The sequence below is a fragment of the Melanotaenia boesemani genome, chromosome 9, assembly GCF_017639745.1.
Source record: "Melanotaenia boesemani isolate fMelBoe1 chromosome 9, fMelBoe1.pri, whole genome shotgun sequence".
In the NCBI taxonomy this organism is placed as follows: domain Eukaryota; kingdom Metazoa; phylum Chordata; class Actinopteri; order Atheriniformes; family Melanotaeniidae; genus Melanotaenia; species Melanotaenia boesemani.
The window spans coordinates 9392339-9412217 of NC_055690.1; the positions used below are offsets into that span (position 1 = coordinate 9392339).

At 41.3% G+C, this 19879-nt stretch overlaps 2 pseudogenes; both read left to right on the forward strand.

Moving 5' to 3' along the window:
- The first annotated feature begins 8418 nt into the window (after positions 1-8418).
- Positions 8419-8538, forward strand: LOC121646769 (annotated as a pseudogene).
- Positions 8539-8918: 380 nt separating this feature from the next.
- On the forward strand, positions 8919-9098 carry LOC121646785 (annotated as a pseudogene).
- The last annotated feature ends 10781 nt before the right edge of the window (positions 9099-19879 follow it).

Here is a 19879-nt window from a genome sequence, read left to right on the forward strand (position 1 = left end):
ACGCACTCTTTTCGGTCATGCCCACAATCATATGCTAACAAAGCCAAAGCCCGTGCAGTGGAATCACAAGAGGCACCAGAAGGGCAACAATTACAATCAGCTGGTGACAATGCTGACATTGAGGATAATGAGGAACAGCTGGCCCCAATCAACGAGGCCCCAACTATGAGTCAACAGGAGGAGGAGATGGAAGAGGAAACTCCTCCCCCAACTATAAAAGCGATGACAGACCATGACAGAGGGATTTCCCTTCAGACGGAAGAGTCCCTCCCTTCCACTCTTATTGAGAATCCCCCCCCATCGGCGTCTTTTTCCTGCATGCCTAGTGCATTTGGGAAGCCAGCAGAGGAGACCCAGGAGGACCAGTTTAAAGAAATACATCAACCAACTACTACTAAGGAGTGCAGAGACATCTTGGATACGATGATGGCAGATCTTATTCCTGACACACAGAACCTGGAAGACCCACCCCCCCAGAACTCACCCCTGTTTCCCCCTTCAGAGGAGATTGCTGACAAGGTAAAGGAAGCACTAAACTCACCCTTAACTGGTCTCAGTTCAAAAGACCAACGCAGACGTCCACGCCCCATGTCATCCAAATCACCTGTGGAGGATCAGGACTCACAGGGCAATTGGTCATCCCTATCCACCACTGGCCCCTTCATGGACCCACAGAGCATCGCGGTCTTCTCAGAAACGACTATGATGATGGTTAATGATGATACGGACGATGCCCTAGTAAAATCAGAGGGTGAGTTTGTGAGGAGACAAAAGAAAAAGAAGAAGGTAAAAAAAACCCTTAACTTAATTTGCCTTGTTTCACTGGGTCTAGTTTGGCTCAATGAGTTCTAAAAAATTATATCCCAACTGAGTGTCAATACTGCCATAAAAATTGTGTCTGTGAATGTAAGAGGCATTAATGACCCTGTAAAATGTCAAACTATTTTTTCAACATTGCATGTTAATGGAGGCGACATTTTCTTGCTACAAGAGTGTCATTTACCTTTCATGGAAAATTACGCAAAATTTCAGGATAGATGGCCTTATGGCCAATCAGTCTGGTCTGGAGACAATAATAACAGAGCATCGGGGGTTGCTATCCTTTTGAATAACAACCTACTGACAATAAAGATGGTACAGAGAATAGTGGACGGTAGATTATTACTGCTTGACATAGAAATGAATGGTATCCCTTTCAGAGTGATTAATGTGTATTGTCCTGCCGTTTTACAAGAACGGCTGGTATTGTTAAAAACACTTCAGCCTTATATGTGCTGTGGAAGAGGAACTATTATTGCAGGCGACTTTAATTGTGTATTAGAAAAATCAGACAGAATGTCCACAAGGTCTTCAACTTCACGACTAGATGCAAGTTCTTATGAATTGAAAAAAATGATAGAAAACAGTAAATTAAAGGACTCCTTTAAATATCTGTATCCAAATAACCCAGGCTATACATGGACTAATGGAACTTCCTTATCGCGGATAGACTTCTTATTAGTATCTAATGGCATTACACCAATTACAGTCGAAAATGCACCAGTACCTTACTCTGATCATAATAAGTTGACAGGTAGGTTTATATTGTCGGATGGTTATGAGATAAAATCGGGGCCGTGGAAACTGAATACCAGTTTTCTAAAAAATGCTCATGTGGTTGAAAAATACAAAGCCAAGTTAGAACAATGGCTGTCATTACAATTTTTGTATGACTCTGTATGTGAATGGTGGGAAGACCTGAAACTTAGAACGCAACGGTTTTTTAAAAGAGAAGGAATGAAACTGGCGGAGTATAAGAGGAAACGGTACTCGAGAAAATAAGCTAAATTACAAAGATATTATAACCTCCTGCAACTTGGATTTCCTGTTGCAGAGGATATAACAAAATTAAAGGCGGAAATGATGGGGACACGTAACGAAGACAGCAAGGGTATCTTAGTAAGAAGCAAGGAGAAACGTATAGAAGAAAATGAAAAATGTACCAGTTACTTTTTCAAAAAGGTACACCGTGCAAAAAACATAATTATGAAAATAAATGATTCAGAAGGAAAAGAGATTACAGACCAACAGGAGATCCTTTTGGAGGCTCACTCCTTTTACTCAAAATTATATGAAGATAAAGATGTAGAAGATAGCGAGATAGACTCCTTTCTTTCAAAAGTAACAGCTAAACTAGAAGAGGATGATAAAGAGTTATTAGAGCAAGAATTGGATACGGCAGATCTCACCCAAGCAATACGAAGCATGAGTGACAATAAAACACCAGGATTAGATGGGCTCCCGAAAGAGTTCTATCTTACCTTTTGGGACCAATTAAAAGAAATTTTACTACAGGTATATAAAGAATCTCGGTCTAGAGGCCTCCTGCCCTTAACTATGCGCACCGGCGTGATATCTTTATTATATAAAAAAGGAGAAAAGAGTAACTTAAAAAACTGGAGACCTTTAACTTTATTAGGAGTTGACGTAAAAATACTGGCAAAATCTCTATTTTTCAGGCTGCAAGACGTGATCTATAAGATAGTAGGTGTGGAACAAACGTGTTCTGTCCCAGGGCGCAAAATAACAGATAGTCTCGCCCTCGTTAGAGATTCTTTCTTGTACGGCCAAGACAGGAAATTACCGCTTGGCTTTCTTAGTCTGGATCTCGAAAAAGCCTTTGACCGTATTAGCCACAAATATATAAAAGCGACATTAGAAAAAGTGTTTTGTAGTAAAGGAATTAAAAAATGGCTATACCTTCTGTATGAAGGTTGTATAAGTAAAATCTTGATTAATGGTTCCCTTTCAGCACCGCTGGATATAAAATCCGGAGTACGGCAGGGATGCCCTCTTTCCCCGATCCTATTTGTTTTAGCCATTGAACCTCTGGTCTGCGCTTTAAGACAGAATGACAGGATAAGAGGACTTACTCTCCCAGGTAGTAGAGGAACAGAGGTAAAACTAAGTGTTTATATGGATGACCTAACACTCTTATTGTCGGACAACATCTCTATACAGGAGACGTTGAGGGTCTGTAAAAAATTTACCAAAGCATCTAGTATGAAAGTAAATGAACAAAAGAGTGAAATACTGTACTTGAATTGGAAGGAAACTAAAGAAACAAGGGACATAGTAGAAAAAACAGACTTTATAAAAATATTGGGAATATACATAGGAAAAGACATGGAAGCAAAAAACTGGAACTCTAAACTCCCAAAAATACAAGGGAAATTATATCGATGGAGGGAAAGGGAACTATCACTGTTGGGCAAAATCTTGATAATTAAAACAGAAGTCGTGGCATCATTGGCCCATCTAGCAGCTACCTTTCCTCCACCATTTTTGACAATAGCCACACTGAGGAAAATAATATTTCGTTTTATATGGAGTAGCCAACATGAAAAACTGAAAAGAGAAATCATGTATAGACCATTAGAAAAGGGGGGAAGAGCGGCCCCAGAAATTGGTTCTAAATTGAAGGCCATGTTCATAACCCCGATCCTTAAAGCTTGCCTGGAAAAAGAAAATACGACGGCATGGACCTTTTTTGCAAGGTTTTGGATAGGACGACAAATCATGCTTAAATGGGCAAAAAGGGTGAGTTTAAACACTCCTTACGCAGAAGATTGCCCTAATATTTATAAGACGGTACAGAAGAGTTTACAACATAACCTGACGGAGATTCCGTCAGGACAAATCACAAGACAAAAAGTGGAAGGAAAACTATACTGTACACAAAATTTAACAGAAGTGGGGAAATATATTAAAGAAAAGTGTGAGTTAACATGGATTAATGTAAATTGTAAGCTGCTAAACAATATGCATAAAGATCTGGCCTGGTATATGGTCCACCAATGTCTACCAACCCGAGCCTTCTTAACAAGTAGAGATCTGACACGTAGTGCCCAGTGTCCTAGACCCCTTTGTGGAGACGACGAATCAGTTTGTCACGTCATTTGGTCATGCCCCTTTGCAAAGAGAGTATGGGTCCTCATGTCAACTTGGTTACAAGAAATGTATAACACTCAACTGTCTTATGAAAAAATCTTGTATGGTGAACTGAATGGAAGATGTACAGTTAATATTTACCGTTGGGGGGTTGTGGTAAACTGTGTAAAGGATGGTTTATGGAAGGCAAGAAACATTTGGGTTTTTAAGAAATTTAGAATTCCTGAAGAGTCGGAGGTAAAATCTACAATTTATATGGTTAAGGAATATATGACCAGGGATAAAATGTGTACATCAAAAAAGGAAAGGTATTCAAAATGGAAGCTACCGATAGAGTTTGAATTATTGTAAATATGCGGAACCTCCTCAAAAGCCTTGATTAATGTCCTTTTTGCCCATTTTTCTTTCAAATGTGTGGCCTGTTTTCTTTTTGTATATATCTTATAACATTTTAATTATTTTTTTGCTCTGGTTTACAAAGTTAAGCACAGGTCTCCTTGTTTTTTATCTATTGCCTTTACCTAAATATTTAATTTTTCATTATCTATCTTAGTTTTAAGAAAATTCAGCGAGAGTTTTGGGTAGTCCTGATTATGTAAAGTTAGCCAAGAAATCCCTTTATCTTTGTTTTTGAAATTATGTGACCGATGGAATTTTTGTTGAACTTGTGAAGAAATAACTTTGTGACTGGAACAATAAAAACCTGAAAAAGTGGATCACCCATAATGAAAACAAAGCTTTAGGAGTAGCCATCCTTATGAATAATACTTTCTTGTCTGTTAAAAAAATTCAGATAATAATGGATGGTAGAACGATGTTGGTAGATCTGGAAAAAAATGGTTTTCCCTTTAGAGTTATTAACGTGTACGGGCCGAGTGACCTGCAGGAACGGATAACCTTGCTTCAAATGCTTCATTCTTATATTTGTTGTGGAAAGGAAGTCATTATAGCGGGTGATTTTAATTGCATAATGGAAAAGAAGGATAGAACAACTGGTGCATCCATAGCATCCCGACTGGACGCAAGTTCATATACTTTGAAAAACTTAATGTCCAACTGTAATTTAAAAGATGTCTTTAAAGACTTGTACCCTGATAATTTGATTTACACCTGGTCAAACGGGACGGTTTTTTCACGCATAGATTACATTTTCATAACCAAAGGAATATTACCAATCAAGGCCAAAAATGAGGTAGTACCATTCTCAGATCACAACAAACTAACAGCTACTCTTTCCTTACCAGGAACTTTTGGAGCTAAAAAAGGCCCTTGGAAGCTAAATACTAGTCTTCTCAAGAATGAGTTCATAGTGACAAAATATAAAGGGAAATTGCAACAATGGCTCTCCCTACTTTTTTTATATGATTCAGTGGGTGAATGGTGGGAAGACTTAAAACACAGAACTAAAACATTTTTTAAAAAAGAAGGAGCGAAAATTGTACAAAAAAAGAAGGAATGGATAAATAGAAAACAGGCAAAACTACAAAGAAACTATGAACTTTTGCGACAAGGTTACCCGATAGCAGAAGAGATCGCTAGACAAAAAACTGAAATAATGGCAGCTCTTAACGAGCAAAGTAAAGGGTTTCTGATAAGAAGCAGAGAAAAACATATAGAAGAAAATGAAAAGTGTACGAGCTATTTTTTCAGGAAAGTACTCCACCCCAAAAATTCTATTCAGTCGTTAATAGATGAGACTGGTAACATCCTTTCGGAACCCAGGGATATATTAAGGGTGACTCATGCTTTTTACTCCCAATTATATGGGGAAAAACATGTAGACAAACAGAAAATTAACTTTTTCCTTTCTAAGGTAAAAACAAAATTAGGAAAAATAGAGAAAGAATCCTTGGAAGCAGACTTAACAATAACAGAGTTGACAAAAGCCTTATTTAGCATGGAAAACAATAAAACACCTAGACTAGATGGACTACCTAAAGAATTTTTTGTTACCTTTTGGGACCAATTGCAAGAACCCACGTTAAACATGTATAAAGAATCCTTCCAAAACGGTACACTACCTCTATCCATGCGCACTGGGGTGATTTCTTTACTTTTTAAAAAAGGAAACAAAAGTGATCTCCAAAACTGGCGACCACTGTCCCTTCTGGGGGTGGACACAAAGATTTTATCAAAAGCACACTTTTTCAGATTGCAAAAAATTGTCAGTCAGTTAATAGGAAAGGAGCAAACTTGTGCGGTCCCAGGCCGAAAAATAACAGATAACTTAGCTTTAGTTAGAGACGCATTTCTATATTGTGACGAAAGACATCTACCTCTGTGTATATTGAGCTTAGATCTAGAAAAAGCTTTTGATAGCATAAGCCATCACTACATAGAAAGAACCCTGGACACTTTTGGTTTTAATGGGACTTTTAGGAAATGGTTAAATCTTCTTCAAGACAATGCTGTAAGTAGAATATTAATAAATGGTTCTCTTACAAATACGTTAGAAATAAAATCAGGAGTGCGGCAGGGTGCCCTCTTTCCCCCACTCTGTTTGTTTTAGCCATGGAACCACTGGCATGTGCTCTAAGAGAAGCTGCAAGCATAAAAGGCCTATCTCCCCCAGGTAGTAGGGGAGATGTAGCCAAGCTAAGTCTATACATGGACGATGTAACCCTTCTTTTAACAAACAATGACTCTATTCAGGAGACACTAAGGCTGAGCGAATGTTTTTCCCTGGCATCAGGTACCAAACTAAATAAACATAAGAGCGAGGTCTTATACCTCAATTGGAGAGAGACAAAAAACTCACAGGGACTCCCTGAAAAAGAGGATTTTATTAAAATATTAGGAATTCAAACAGGCAAAAATATGGAGATCAAAAATTGGTCGGATAAAATACCAAGGCTACAAGGCAAACTGTATCAGTGGAAAGACAGAGAACTATCATTATTCGGAAAAGTCTTAGTAATTAAAACAGAAGTCATTTCCACAATAGCACAACTTGCAACAACTTTGCCACCACCACATAAGGTAATAGCTTCCCTTAGGAAAATGATTTTCTGTTTTATTTGGGGAACAAAACAAGAGAAAATAAAAAAGATATTATGTACAAACCGCTTCAGAAAGGAGGAAGAGCGGTACCTGAAAAAGAATCCAAATTAAATGCGATGTTCTTGACGCCTATACTAAAAGCTTGCTTGATGGAAAAAACGGAGCTAGTGTGGGCTCACTTTGCAAAATTTTGGGTAGGGAGAGGAATAATGAGGAAATGGGGTGTAAGGGTAAAACTGGACACTCCTTATTCGGAGGACTGTCCAAAAATTTATGAATTGTTTCTAAAAAAAGTGCATCCTGATTTTGCTCAGATCCCTGCTGAAATATTAACTAGGAAAAAAAATAGAGGAGTTATTATATGACTTAAAAAGACTAACGCCAATAGGAAAACTGACCGAAGAACAATGTGTAAGAACTTGGAGAAATATAAATTGTAAAAGCTTATCCAACTTGCATAAGTATCTAGCGTGGTACATAGTACACCAATGTTTACCGACACTGGTTTTTTGAAAAAAAAAGAAATCTAACACGGAGCCCTAAATGTCCTAGGCCGTCATGTGGCGATGATGAAACAATTGAACACCTTTTTTGGACATGTCCTTTTGCTAGGGGAGTATGGCGTCCTATGAATACATGGCTTCAAAGTTTACAAAAATGCCCATTATCCTACGAAAAAATTGTATATGGTTGTCAAGAAAAAGAACCGGAAGGGAATATTTATTGTTGGTGGATTATTGTTAACTGTACAAAAGATACAATTTGGAAAGCAAGGAATATATGGGTTTTTAAGAATTTTAGCATTGAAGGAAGGAGTGTTGTAAAATCTGTGATAAACCTAGTCAAAGAATACATAGCAAGAGATAAATGTGGTGGAACTGAAAAAGACCTGTATATTAAATGGAAACTACCAAAAGATTAATGGACTAGAAGATACTCTGAACCGAATTATGCTACAAAGGAATTTTGTCGTTATTTCGCTTTCCCAATTGGAAATATTTAAATTTTTGTGGTGTAACATTTTCATTTTTCTTTTGATGATACGAGCAAAGGCTATATTGATTATTGCCATAAAGAGGAAAATGTGTTTTCATGTCTTTTGTGTTTAGGGTTTCTTCTTTCCTTTTTGTCTTTTAGAGCTCATGATTGTAAAAAACCCCCTTGTTGTTGTGGACAAAAAACTCTGGAAAAACTGAATATTGAAAGATCGCCTTCACTTAGGAGGGAAGTGCTAGAAGCTATTGTGAACTAGCTTATGTTATAAAAGAATTTTTGTTGTTATTTCCTTTTTATTTTAAAATATTTTAAATTTACACTTTTCTGTTGTATTGTTATTCCATAATTTCTTTTAAGTATAGAAGCTAAGGAATTTGACTGGTGCCATAAGAAAAATGTGCTCTTTATGTCTTTGTGTTTTTTCTCCTTTTTCCTGTTTGTGTTCCCTTGTACTCAGGGTTGTAAAAAGGTCCCTTTGTTTGTGAAAATAAAAAACTTTGAAAATTGAAATTGATAATTGGATCACCCAGGGCGAGGCTCGGCCATTGCACTCCGGCCGTGCTGACCCTTGCGAATTCCCCAAATGTGGGAATCTCGACTGCATAATTTCCCTTCCCTCCCCTTTTGTCCCTTTGAGCTCGTGATTGTAAAAAAAAAAAACTCTTGTTGTTGTGAAGAAACATCTCTGGAAAAACTGAATACTGAAAGATCGCTTTCACTTAGGAGGGAAGCACTAGAAGCCATTGTGAACTAGATTATGTTATAAAAAGAATTTTTGTTGTTATTCCTTTTTTATTTTAAAAATATTTTAAATTTACACTTTTGTGTTGTAACGTTATATCATAATTTCTTTTAATTTAAGAAGCTAAAGCATTTGACTATTGTTATAAGAAAAATGTGCTCTTTAGATCTTTGTGTTTTTTTGTCCTTTTTCCTGTTTGTGTGCCTTTGTCCTCAGGGTTGTAAAAAGTCCCATTGTTTGTGAACAAATAAAAACTTTGAAAATTGAAATTGAAATCTGTTCTTATCAGTTTAATATCTGATATGTCCTCCATGTGAGGGCTACATATTAAATGGATTTTTAGGGAATGGGAGTCTGAAAGAGGAGCTCGCTCCGTTCACTCCGTGCATCGACCTGGCGTTGCAGTGGTGCCAGGAGCGGTGCGCACTCTTCAAAGTTGCTGTAGAATTGCAAACATGCTGCATGGAGGGGGAGACACACAGTCATTGGCTGTCTATGAACATGTCTGTGAAGTCTCAGCTGTTTTGGTCCAGAAATAAGTGAGTTATGAGCTCAAACGTGACGGCCGCCATCTTCAAACGGAGACATGTCCAGTTTAACGATGTTTTTCTGCTTGTCTGATCAACCCCAGACTCCTCACACTTGTTGTGCATGGTGCAAGAAACCACACGTTCAATTTTCACTCTTCTAGCTTCAAATTTGGAGACGTTATGACTGTTTAAACATTCAGTGTACACGTCTAAGGCTTTAACATTGTAGCGTCAGGTCAAGTTTGTGGACAGCATCCATCAAGTGGTCATTTTTACAGATATCAAGCTGAAATCGATATCACACACTCACTGGAGCTTCATGAGTCTAGATCTGGAGTTTCAGCTTTGTAGATCCAAGTATGACCGAGTTATGAGGCTCAATGATCAAGTATTAGACGTGGACACCTGTTTTCAGACTGCCATAACTGTACTTTGTCTGATTTTCTTCAAGCCTCTCACACATATAGAGGGGTTGACAATGGACAACTGGTACAAATCTGGGGAGCCTAGCATGAAGTATGGCTGGTTTATGACAGATTGAACCCAACTTTCCAAGTCTAAGACTTTATTATTGGATGTCAGGTAAGGTTTGTGGACAGCGGTTTAACTTGGTTTATCTTGAGTCGAAACTGACAGGACACACTCTGTGGATGTTGAGGAAGACGTGTGAAAAGTTTCAGAAATTTCTGACCAACGGCCGGCGAGTTATGAGCGAGAGTTGTCTGATCGACCCGTGCAGCCGCGTGTGGAAAAATTCACACAGTCCCGTTTGGGCCCCTGGTACTCTAGAACAAAATTCTAAAAACGAATAAAAGTGAGTGGAAACTTGAAATACTTTATTGTGTCCCTGGTACTCCAGCATGAAACACTTGAAAGAGGGTCAAGCATTTCACTATGTTCCGCTGGTACTCCAGAATGTTTTGGTCCAAGAATAAGGGAGTTATGAGCTCAAACGTGACGGCAGCCCTTTTGAAATGGTGACAAGTACATCGTCACGACTTTGTATACATCGGCAGCACTTGCCCGTTCATTTCTGTCCACGAGGACTCAGCATTCCCTAACCCCCCCGTATTAAGGAGCGCTGGCTGCATTGCCTGGATGGGCGGATGTGCAAATTAGCCATTCCCAGTGGCAACACAGGGCACCGACACAAGTGCGCTACGTGCCCACAAAAGGGAGTCTGGTGCCAAACAGTTGAAGGTTATCGCTTCTTGGCCTTTTTGGCTAAATTTTGTTCTTGTGGCTTACATTTTTATACTTACCTGGCAGGGGCGAAACCATCATCACGTAAGTGGTTGTTTGGTTTTTCTTCTGTCTGTGGAGTGTGTAGAACTGAAAAATGGCCTCCAACTTTATTGATTCCAGGCAGTACATTTTGACTTACATGGAGATGCAGAAATGGATCGACTATAGTTCAGTAGGATCATTGTCCAAAGAGGACTTGGATTTAAGCTGATACAAGTGGACTACATTTTTGCCTTACCTGGGAAAAAGACCACTGAAGTGATTTTTTTCTTTTTTTTTTTTTTTTTTTAACCATGTCCTGTCCAGCATCCTAACATACAGAACATACAGAACGGTGGTCTGTGTGCCATATTTTGCTTGACAGATTTGCTCTACCAAGGGAGACATGTTATATACATGGCTGCCCTTGATATTTTTATTATTTTTATTGTAATCTTATTTTCTTTAGTCTTATATGTCAGTGCCGAACCTGACAGGGAGATAGAGGAAGACAGAGAGAGAGAAAAAACAAAAAAGAAAAAAAAAAAAAAAAATGGGAGAAAAGGACAGGATTAAATGTGGAAATAACAGTTGTCTATGCTGCCCAGAACATATCACAAAAAAAAAACAACAACAACATAAACTACCACAGTACTACATGATACCGAAAGAAAGATAGAATGATGATAATATAAAAAATTACAATAGTCATCAAACGTACCTGCAGATGAACGTACCAACACACAAACATCAGCTACATCTAGTGAGAAGCGGATGGAGAGACGAGCACATTTGTGAGCATGCACGTGTTAATATGCATGTGTGGCCATGCAACAGGGAGGAAATGTGTACCCGCAAGGGGGCCGCGATCGCGCCGCATCCCCGAAGCATCAGCGGGGGACGGGGGGAGCCCGAGGCCCCAAAGGCCAAGCAGATCCACAGAGCACCAAGCCCGGGACAGCCAAAGCAGACAGAGCAGCGGCCCACCCGGACCAGAGCAGAGGGGTCCCCAGACCGGAACCCCCGGCGCGACGGGGCAGGGGCACCGGGCAGCCCAGGGCGATGGCGAGCAGGCCCAGCGGGCGCTGCGGCGCGGGCCGCACGGAGGGCAGGCGCCCCACAGGCCCAAGGGCCACCCTTTCCCCCCAGCAAAGCCCCACCCAGGAACCCGACGGGGCCCGACCGTCCCAGGCAAAACCACCGTGGGCCACGCCAACCCAACACCAAGGCTAGGCACCCCAGGGACAAGAACATGTCCGCAAGTCCCCCCCCCCCCCCCCAAAAAAAAAAAAAAAAACCCTTTTTACCCCAACCCTTACCCATTCACCCCAGCCAAACCCACCGCCTCCACCCGCCCCACAGTGCCCTATGTGTAGTGTGTGTGATGTGGGGTGGCGGGGGAGGAGAGGGGCTCGGGGATGGGCACAACTGGGAGAGAGATCCCCGTCCCAGCCGGGCCCGAGGAGGGGCACAACTGGGAGAGAGATCCCCGTCCCAGGCAGCCAACTCCCCAGCTGGCTGCTGTAGGCGCCCCCGCCCCCCAAAGACCACCCGAGGGAAGAGGGGCAAAGGCCCGGCCCCGCCAAGAGCCCAGCGCACGAGCGCCCCGGACGCCCACCCACCCCCGGCAGCCCACGCCACCACACCAGGGGACTAGAGAGCCCCAGGCCGCACACACGCATCCTGGTCGGGTCCAAGGCACAGCGCCCCCATCCTCCCCGAAGGAGCCCCCGGCAGGAGGGGAGAGAGCGAGAAGGAGAGCAGACTCCATCCCCACTGCCCACCAGGACTCCCGCCGCCCCCCTTCCCCCTACCCCCTACCCCTCCCTTAGACCCAACGGACACATTGTAATCCCAAGGGTACCTGCCCGGCATCGGATCAGCCCGACCCCGATGGCATGCCCAGGGCGACCAAGCCCCCCCGAGGCCCAGGAAGGGCCCACCGAGCTGGAGGGAGGCAGCCCCCAGACCCCGGGGCACCCGCCCGGCCCCCACCCTAGCAACCCGGCCGCCCAGCCCCAGGCCAGCCCCCCAACCGCCCCAGACCCCCAGTCGCCCCCCGGCCCGCCCCCAGTGAGCACCAGCCCCCAGGCCCCAAGGCCCCGGAGCCAGTCAGCCACACCGTCCCCTACTCAATGGCCCCCCCGACCACCGACCCAGAGAAACGGCCAGGGCCGATGGACCCCCAAGGCCCCCCAGCCAGCCCCACCCCTGACCCCCACAGAATGACTAGACCCCAGCACCCCTTCCCACTACGTGATGTGACTAATCAGCGGGGTCCAGGAAGACTGAGAGTTAACTGATTGGTGTTTAATGGATGCCGATACAGACTCTAGACTGATGTGATCCAACAGGAGATTTCTGTACTGGTTAATATTTAGATTGTTTTTAGACTTCCAGTTCACTAGAATAGTTTTCTTTGCGATACATAAGGCCGTGAGGACCATATGTGCTTTGTTAGTGTCTATATTAATGTCACTTAGGTCACCCAGTAAACAAAGTTTTGGACATGCAGGAATGTTACATCTAACCCATGTTGATAAATCCTCACAGACCTTATTCCAGAACTTCTGGACAGGTGCACAAAGCCATAAAGCGTGTAAGTAATCATCTGCTGTGTTACCTGTGCACTGTGTGCAGATATCGGAGTGATTAAGACCCATCTTGAACATCCTTTGTCCTGTATAATGCGTTCTATGGAGGACATTGTATTGTATGAGTTGTAAATTTGGGCTGTCTGTCATATTAAAGGCATTAAGACATATTTGTAACCAAAATGGTTGACTAGGATTGATGGATAAATCTATCTCCCATTTTGAAGTAGGTAGGGAATTTGAGTCATCTATTTTTAACATTAATCTGTATATTTTTTAAAGTAATTTGCGGGTACAGAGGTCCATAAAATCTGCTACTATTGGAGGAAGTTCCAGATCTGTTCGGTGAAGGGGGAATTTTGTGTGTATTACGGTTTTGAGCTGTTGATATTCTAAGAATCTGTTGCTGTTAATCCCATATTGTGATGAGAGTGTATTAAAAGATAACATGTTTCTATTATGGATAATATGTTCAAAGTATTTAATTCCTTGGTTAATCCATTGGTTAAAGTTTAGCATATTTTTGTTTAGTAGAATATCAGGATTGTTCCAGATGGGTGTGAGTTTACATGGTATTATTGAGGAGTTGGTTTTATTGAGAATTCCCACCAGGCTGTCAGAGAAGTGCTGATGTTGACACTTTTAAAGCACTTTTGCTTTTTTATACTTAAGCTGAAAAAAGGAAGATCAGAAATTTCCAAATTGTCACAGAATGTTTGTTCTATGTCTATCCACAGGTCATCTAGTGGACTAGGTTTGAGCCATTTTAGGACATATTGCAATCTATTAGCTAGGAAGTAATGTTGAAAGTTAGGCAAGTCTAATCCTCCTCTATCTTTCGGCTTCTGTAAAGTTTTTAAACTGATCCGGGGTGGTTTATTTTTCCAGAGAAATCGGGAGATGTGTGATTCTAGCGATTTAAACCAGGTAGAGGGGGGTTTCATAGGAATCATAGAAAACAAATAGTTGATTTTGGGTAGAACCATCATTTTTATGGTGGCGACTCTCCCCATGAGTGAAATGGGTAGAGATTTCCAGCGAGCAAGATCATCTTCTATAGTCTTAAGAAGGTGAGTGTGATTAAGTTTTGTTAGTTCTGAGAGCCTGGAGGGAATATTTACACCCAGGTATCTAATGTTACCTGATTTTAAGGTGATGCTGGGTAGATTTTGAAAGCTACAGTTGATGGGTAGAACTGTACTCTTAGACCAGTTAACGGAGTAGTCCGACAGTGATGAGAATTTATTAATTAGTGAGATTGTTTCAGATAGAGAGGTTTGTGAGTTCTGGAGGAATAGTAAAACGTCATCAGCATAAAGACTTATTTTATGAAATATATTTTTGGACTGAATGCCTTTAATAGCCTTATTTTGTCTAATTGCAGCGGCTAGCGGTTCAATAAATATAGCAAAAAGTGAGGGAGATAGTGGACAACCTTGTCTGGTACCCCTTTGTAGATTAAAACTTGGAGAGGTCTGGTCGTTTGTTCTAACACTCGCTTTTAATCCAGTTAATGAAAGATGGGCCAAAGCCGAATCTGTTTAGAGTAGCTAGTAAATATTTCCAGTTAACACGATCAAAAGCTTTCTCTGCATCTAAAGAAACTATTATTGTTTCCAGGTTATTGATGGTAGAATAATCTATTATATTAATTAGTCTCCGCATGTTAACAGTGGAATATCTGCCCTTTATAAAGCCTGTTTGATCAGGGTGTATAATGAGAGGAGTTACTTTCTCTAACCTTCCAGCTAATGCTTTGCAAATTATTTTAAGGTCTGCATTTATCAGTGATATGGGTCTGTAGCTAGATGGTATTGTGGGGTCTTTACCTGGTTTTAATAGTACAGTAATGGTGGCAGAGTTTATGTTTGGGGGTAAGTAACCATTTTCCTTTATTTGTGTCACCATTTTGAAAAATGTTGGGGCCAGTATTGACCAGAATTCTTTATAGAACTCTGCTGGGAAGCCATCCAGACCTGGGGCTTTTTTACAGGGCATATGTGTAAGGGCTTCATGTAGCTCCTCCACTGTGAGGGGGGAATCTAAGGCCGTGACTTGTTCCTGCTGTAAACCTGGAAGATCTATGTTGTTAAGAAAATGATGGATATCATTGTCTGATGGATCTAAGTGTGATGTATACAGAGTTTTATAGAAATCTCTAAAGATGTTGTTTATTGCATCTGGGTCATGCGTAATATTACCTATTGAATCTTTAACAGCCGATATGGTAGATTTTTCCTTATTTATTTTTAACTGGTTAGCTAAAAATCTTCCGGATTTATTACTGTGTTCAAATGTCTCCAAGCGTAATCTTTGCACCAGAAATCCTGTTCTCTTGTTGATTATTTCATTTAATTCCAGTCTAGCCTTCCTTATTTGGTTCATCGTTGGTTCATCTGGTGAAGCACTGTAGGCGTCCTCTAATGATTTAATTCTTATTTCTAATTCTAATATTTTTGAGTTTTCGTTCTTTTTTTTATGTGACGCAAAAGAGATGATTTTGCCTCGCATTACCGCTTTCCCTGCTTCCCACAGAACACATGCTGAGACTCCTGGTTTGTCATTGTTTTCTAAGTATATAGCCCATTCTTTTGTGAAGTAGCTGATAAAGTCGGGATCTTTAAGCAACGCTGTATTAAATCTCCAGCTTTTAGTCGGTGGTGTGATTCTCGTGTTCCTCAAAGTAAAGGAAACTGGGGCATGGTCGCTGATAGTGATGGGGTGAATCTGGGTCTCTGAAATCTCACTCACCAAAGAGCTGCTAACCAGAAAATAATCTAGCCTAGAGTATGAATGGTGAACTGAGGAAAAGAAGGTGTACTCTCTGATATTAGGGTGATAAGACCGCCATATATCGCAAAGTCCAAAATCTTCCATATATTGTTTTACAGTGTTTGTGGATTGCCAGTTTCGATGATTTACAGTGTTACTAGATCTATCAGCTGAGCCCAAAACCATGTTAAAATCCCCTCCTGCGATCATTGTGCTATCTGTGTGTTCAGAAAGTGATGTGAAGAAAGAGTGAAAGAAGGAGGGATCGTCAACATTTGGGCCATATAAGTTAGCTAAGCATAACTTCATATTTTGAATAGATAATTTTACTATGATGAATCTCCCTTCTGGATCTGTGATAACGCTGATTTCTGTGAATGTTATTTTTCTATTTATCAAAATGGCTACCCCTCTCTGTCTGGAGTTAAAACAGGCTGAGTAAACATGAGGAAACTGGGTTGTAGAGAGAGCATTAACTGATGTTTTTGTCATATGAATCTCCTGTAAGAACACAATGTCTGCCTGCAGATCATTTAATCTATTAAAGATTTTTAGTCTCTTCTCTCTGGTCCCAGCTCCGTGCACATTCCAAGTGATAAATCTAAGGATGGTCATGCTTGTGGTGAAAAAGTGAGCGTTGGATGCTTCTTGTTGATATAAATGTGTATGTGTGTGTGTGTGTGTAAGTGTATGAATATGTATGCGTAATGTTGTGTGCCTGTGTTGAATGTTATTAAATGTACTTGAATTAATAAATGTGAGTGTTGGGTTATATATGCAGGTATTACTAAATGTACTGTGCAGCTTAGCATTAGTGTTATATGGTTCCGTGAGGTGGCCGCTAGAAAAAAAGAAAAACAAAAAAGAGTGCAGAGAGAGAGGAAAAGAGAATAAAGTGGGAAGAAAATGACAAAAAAGAGGGGGAAGTGGGTGAAAAAAGAAAATGAACCCATAAAAAATAAGTCCATTTTGTGAACATTAGAGACTGGCAGTATTATTGTCTATTGTGAACAAACATTAAACTCTGTGACTTAAGCCCAGTGAGTCTGATTAGCGTTTATAACACCTGTGCAAAGTGTGCAGAGTGTGGATACATATCTGAGGTCAGTAGAGCCAGGGAGTGGTGTTATGGTCACGATGTAGCTGTCCATTAACGTAAAGCTTGTCCACCGAGATGACAGCGCGGGCTCCTCCGTCCAGGAATTTCCTCCTGATGGGGAACAAGATCTTGCGACGCTCCTGGATTTCTCTGGGAAACTGATCGCTCATACTAAGGTCAGTCCCACGAAGCTGTCTACCGCAACGCTTCACCTCCTCTTTTTCTTTGTGGAGAACGAATTTAGCTACTATCGGCCTGGGTCTGCCCTCCGGTTTTTTTTTTCCCTATGCGGTGAACTCGATGAAAAGAGATGGCTTTTACCTTTTCCTCTGGAAGTTTAAGGTTGGATCTGATGAATTTTTTAACAGCTGCCTCTGTATCTTCCTCCACCTGCTCTGGGATCCCTGAAATAACTAGGTTATCTCTCATGCTACGGCCCTGTAGATCTAGGACTAACTCTTTCATTTTTTTATTTTCCACTGATAGTTGGCTTACTCCTTCGGTGAGGGTTTTCACCGAGTCTCTGAGGATGTTGTTCTCCGTAGCAAGAGCTTCCACCTGCTTTTGGCTATATTCCAAACTTTCCCTTAAAGATTGAAACTCACGATGAAGAACTTCCAGCAGGGAGAGCCGGGCATCGAGGCTGGATAGCTTCCCGTCGATGGAGATTAGAATATCCGTCGTATCGCTGCCGGTTGGAGAGACTGGGCTGGTCGCTTCGGGGGATTCCGCCGGGCGAACTCTTTTAGAACTGGAGCCGGTTTTTGAGGCCGTCGCTGCAGCGTTAGACTTGCCCATTACGATCCGCTGGAAGCTTTCTTCGATGAAATCCGTCGGGCTGATGAGATCTTCTTCGATGTGATCCAGAGTGACCGGGTTAGTGTGGTTTGGAGTATATATATATATATATATATTTTTTTTTTTCAACGCACGCCTTTTTTGAGAGTTGTATTCAATCCTTCAATTCTCAAAAGGACTCTAAACCCTACCTGAAGGATATAACAATGACCCCGCCATTGGAGAAGGAACCAAAGGCTGTGACTGTGATCATGTATTCAGAACAGGTAAGAATGGATGACATTCAAACCTGGCTAACCTTGAAATGTAAAGTTTTAAGAGGCATGGAGTTACGGGACCAAGACGGAATCGGAACTGGGGCAAGATGTTTTTATGTCCAACTACAGACTGATGAACACACCGGGAACATTATTCACTTACCCCAAATTATCCAATTGGGGGCAATAAGAGGTCATGTTTTCTACCCTGGACAGCCAAAAACTTGTAGAAAATGTGGCTCTCAGTCACATTTGGCCACGGCTTGTACCAGTATTTATTGCAGGAACTGTAATAGTAATGAGCATGCCACGAAGGACTGTATTTTGCCCAGGAAATGCAATTTATGTTTATCAGAAACGCACTCTTTTCGGTCATGCCCACAATCATATGCTAACAAAGCCAAAGCCTGAGCAGTGGAATTACAAGATGCACCAGAAGGACAGCAATTACAATCAGCTGGTGACAATGTTGAAATTGAGGATAATGAGGAACAGCTGGCCCCAATTAACGAGGCCCCAATTACAAGTCAACAGGAGGAGGAGACGGAGGAGGAAACTCCTCCCCCAACCATAAAACTATGACAGACCATGACAGATGGAGTTCCCTCCAGACCAAAGAGTTTCCCCCTTCCACTCTTATTGAGAATCCCTCCACATTGGCGTATTCTTCCTGCATGTCTAGTGCATTTGGGATGCCAGCAGAGTAGACCCAAGTGGACCAGTTTAAAAGAATACTTCAGCCAATGACTACTAAGGAGTGCAGAGACTTTTTGGATATGATGATGGCAGATCTCATTCCTGACATGCAGAATCTGGAAGACCCACCCCCCCAGAACTCACCCCTGTTCCCCCCTTCAGAGGAGATTGCTGACAAGGAAAAGGAAGCACTAAACCCACCCTTAACTGGTCTCAGCTCGAAAGACCAACGCAGACGTCCACGCCCCATGTCATACGAATCACCTGTGGAGGATCAAGACTCGCAGGGCAATTGGCCATCCCCATCCACCACTGGCCCCTTTCTGGACCCACAGAGCATCACAGTCTTTTCAGAAACAACTATGATGATGGTTAATGATGATATGGACGATGCCCTAGTAAAATCAGACGGTGTGGTTGTGAGGAGACAAAAGAAAAAAGAAGGTAAAAAAACCTTTAACTTAATTTGTCAATTGTTTCACGGGGTCTAGTTTGACTTAATGGGTTCTAAAACATTATATCCCAACTGAGTGTCAATACCGCCTTAAAAATTGTGTCTGTGAATGTAAGAGGCATTAATGACCCTGTAAAATGTCAAACTATTTTTTCAACATTGCATGGTAATGGAGGCGAAATTTTTTTGCTACAAGAGTGTCATTTACCTTTCATGGAAAATTACGCAAAATTTCAGGATAGATGGCCCTATGGCCAATCAGTCTGGTCTGGAGACAATAATAACAGAGCATTGGGGGTTGCTATCCTTTTGAATAGCAACCTACTGACAATAAAGATGGTACAGAGAATTGTGGACGGTAGATTATTATTGCTTGACGTGGAAATGAATGGTACCCCTTTCAGAGTGATTAATGTGTATTGTCTTGCCGTTTTACAAGAACGGCTGGTAATGCTAAAAATACTTCAACCTTATATGTGCTGTGGAAGAGGAACTATGATTGCCGGGGACTTTAATTATGTATTAGAGAAATCGGACAGAATGTCCACAAGGTCTTCAACTTCACGACTAGATGCAAGTTCTTATGAATTGAAAAAAATGATAGAAAACAGTAAATTAAAGGACTCCTTTAAACATCTGTATCCAAATAATCCAGGCTATACATGGACTAATGGAACTTCCTTATCGCGGATAGACCTTTTATTAGTGTCTAAAGGCATTACACCAATTACAGTCGAAAATGCACCAGCACCTTACGCTGATCATAATAAGTTGACAGGTAGGTTTA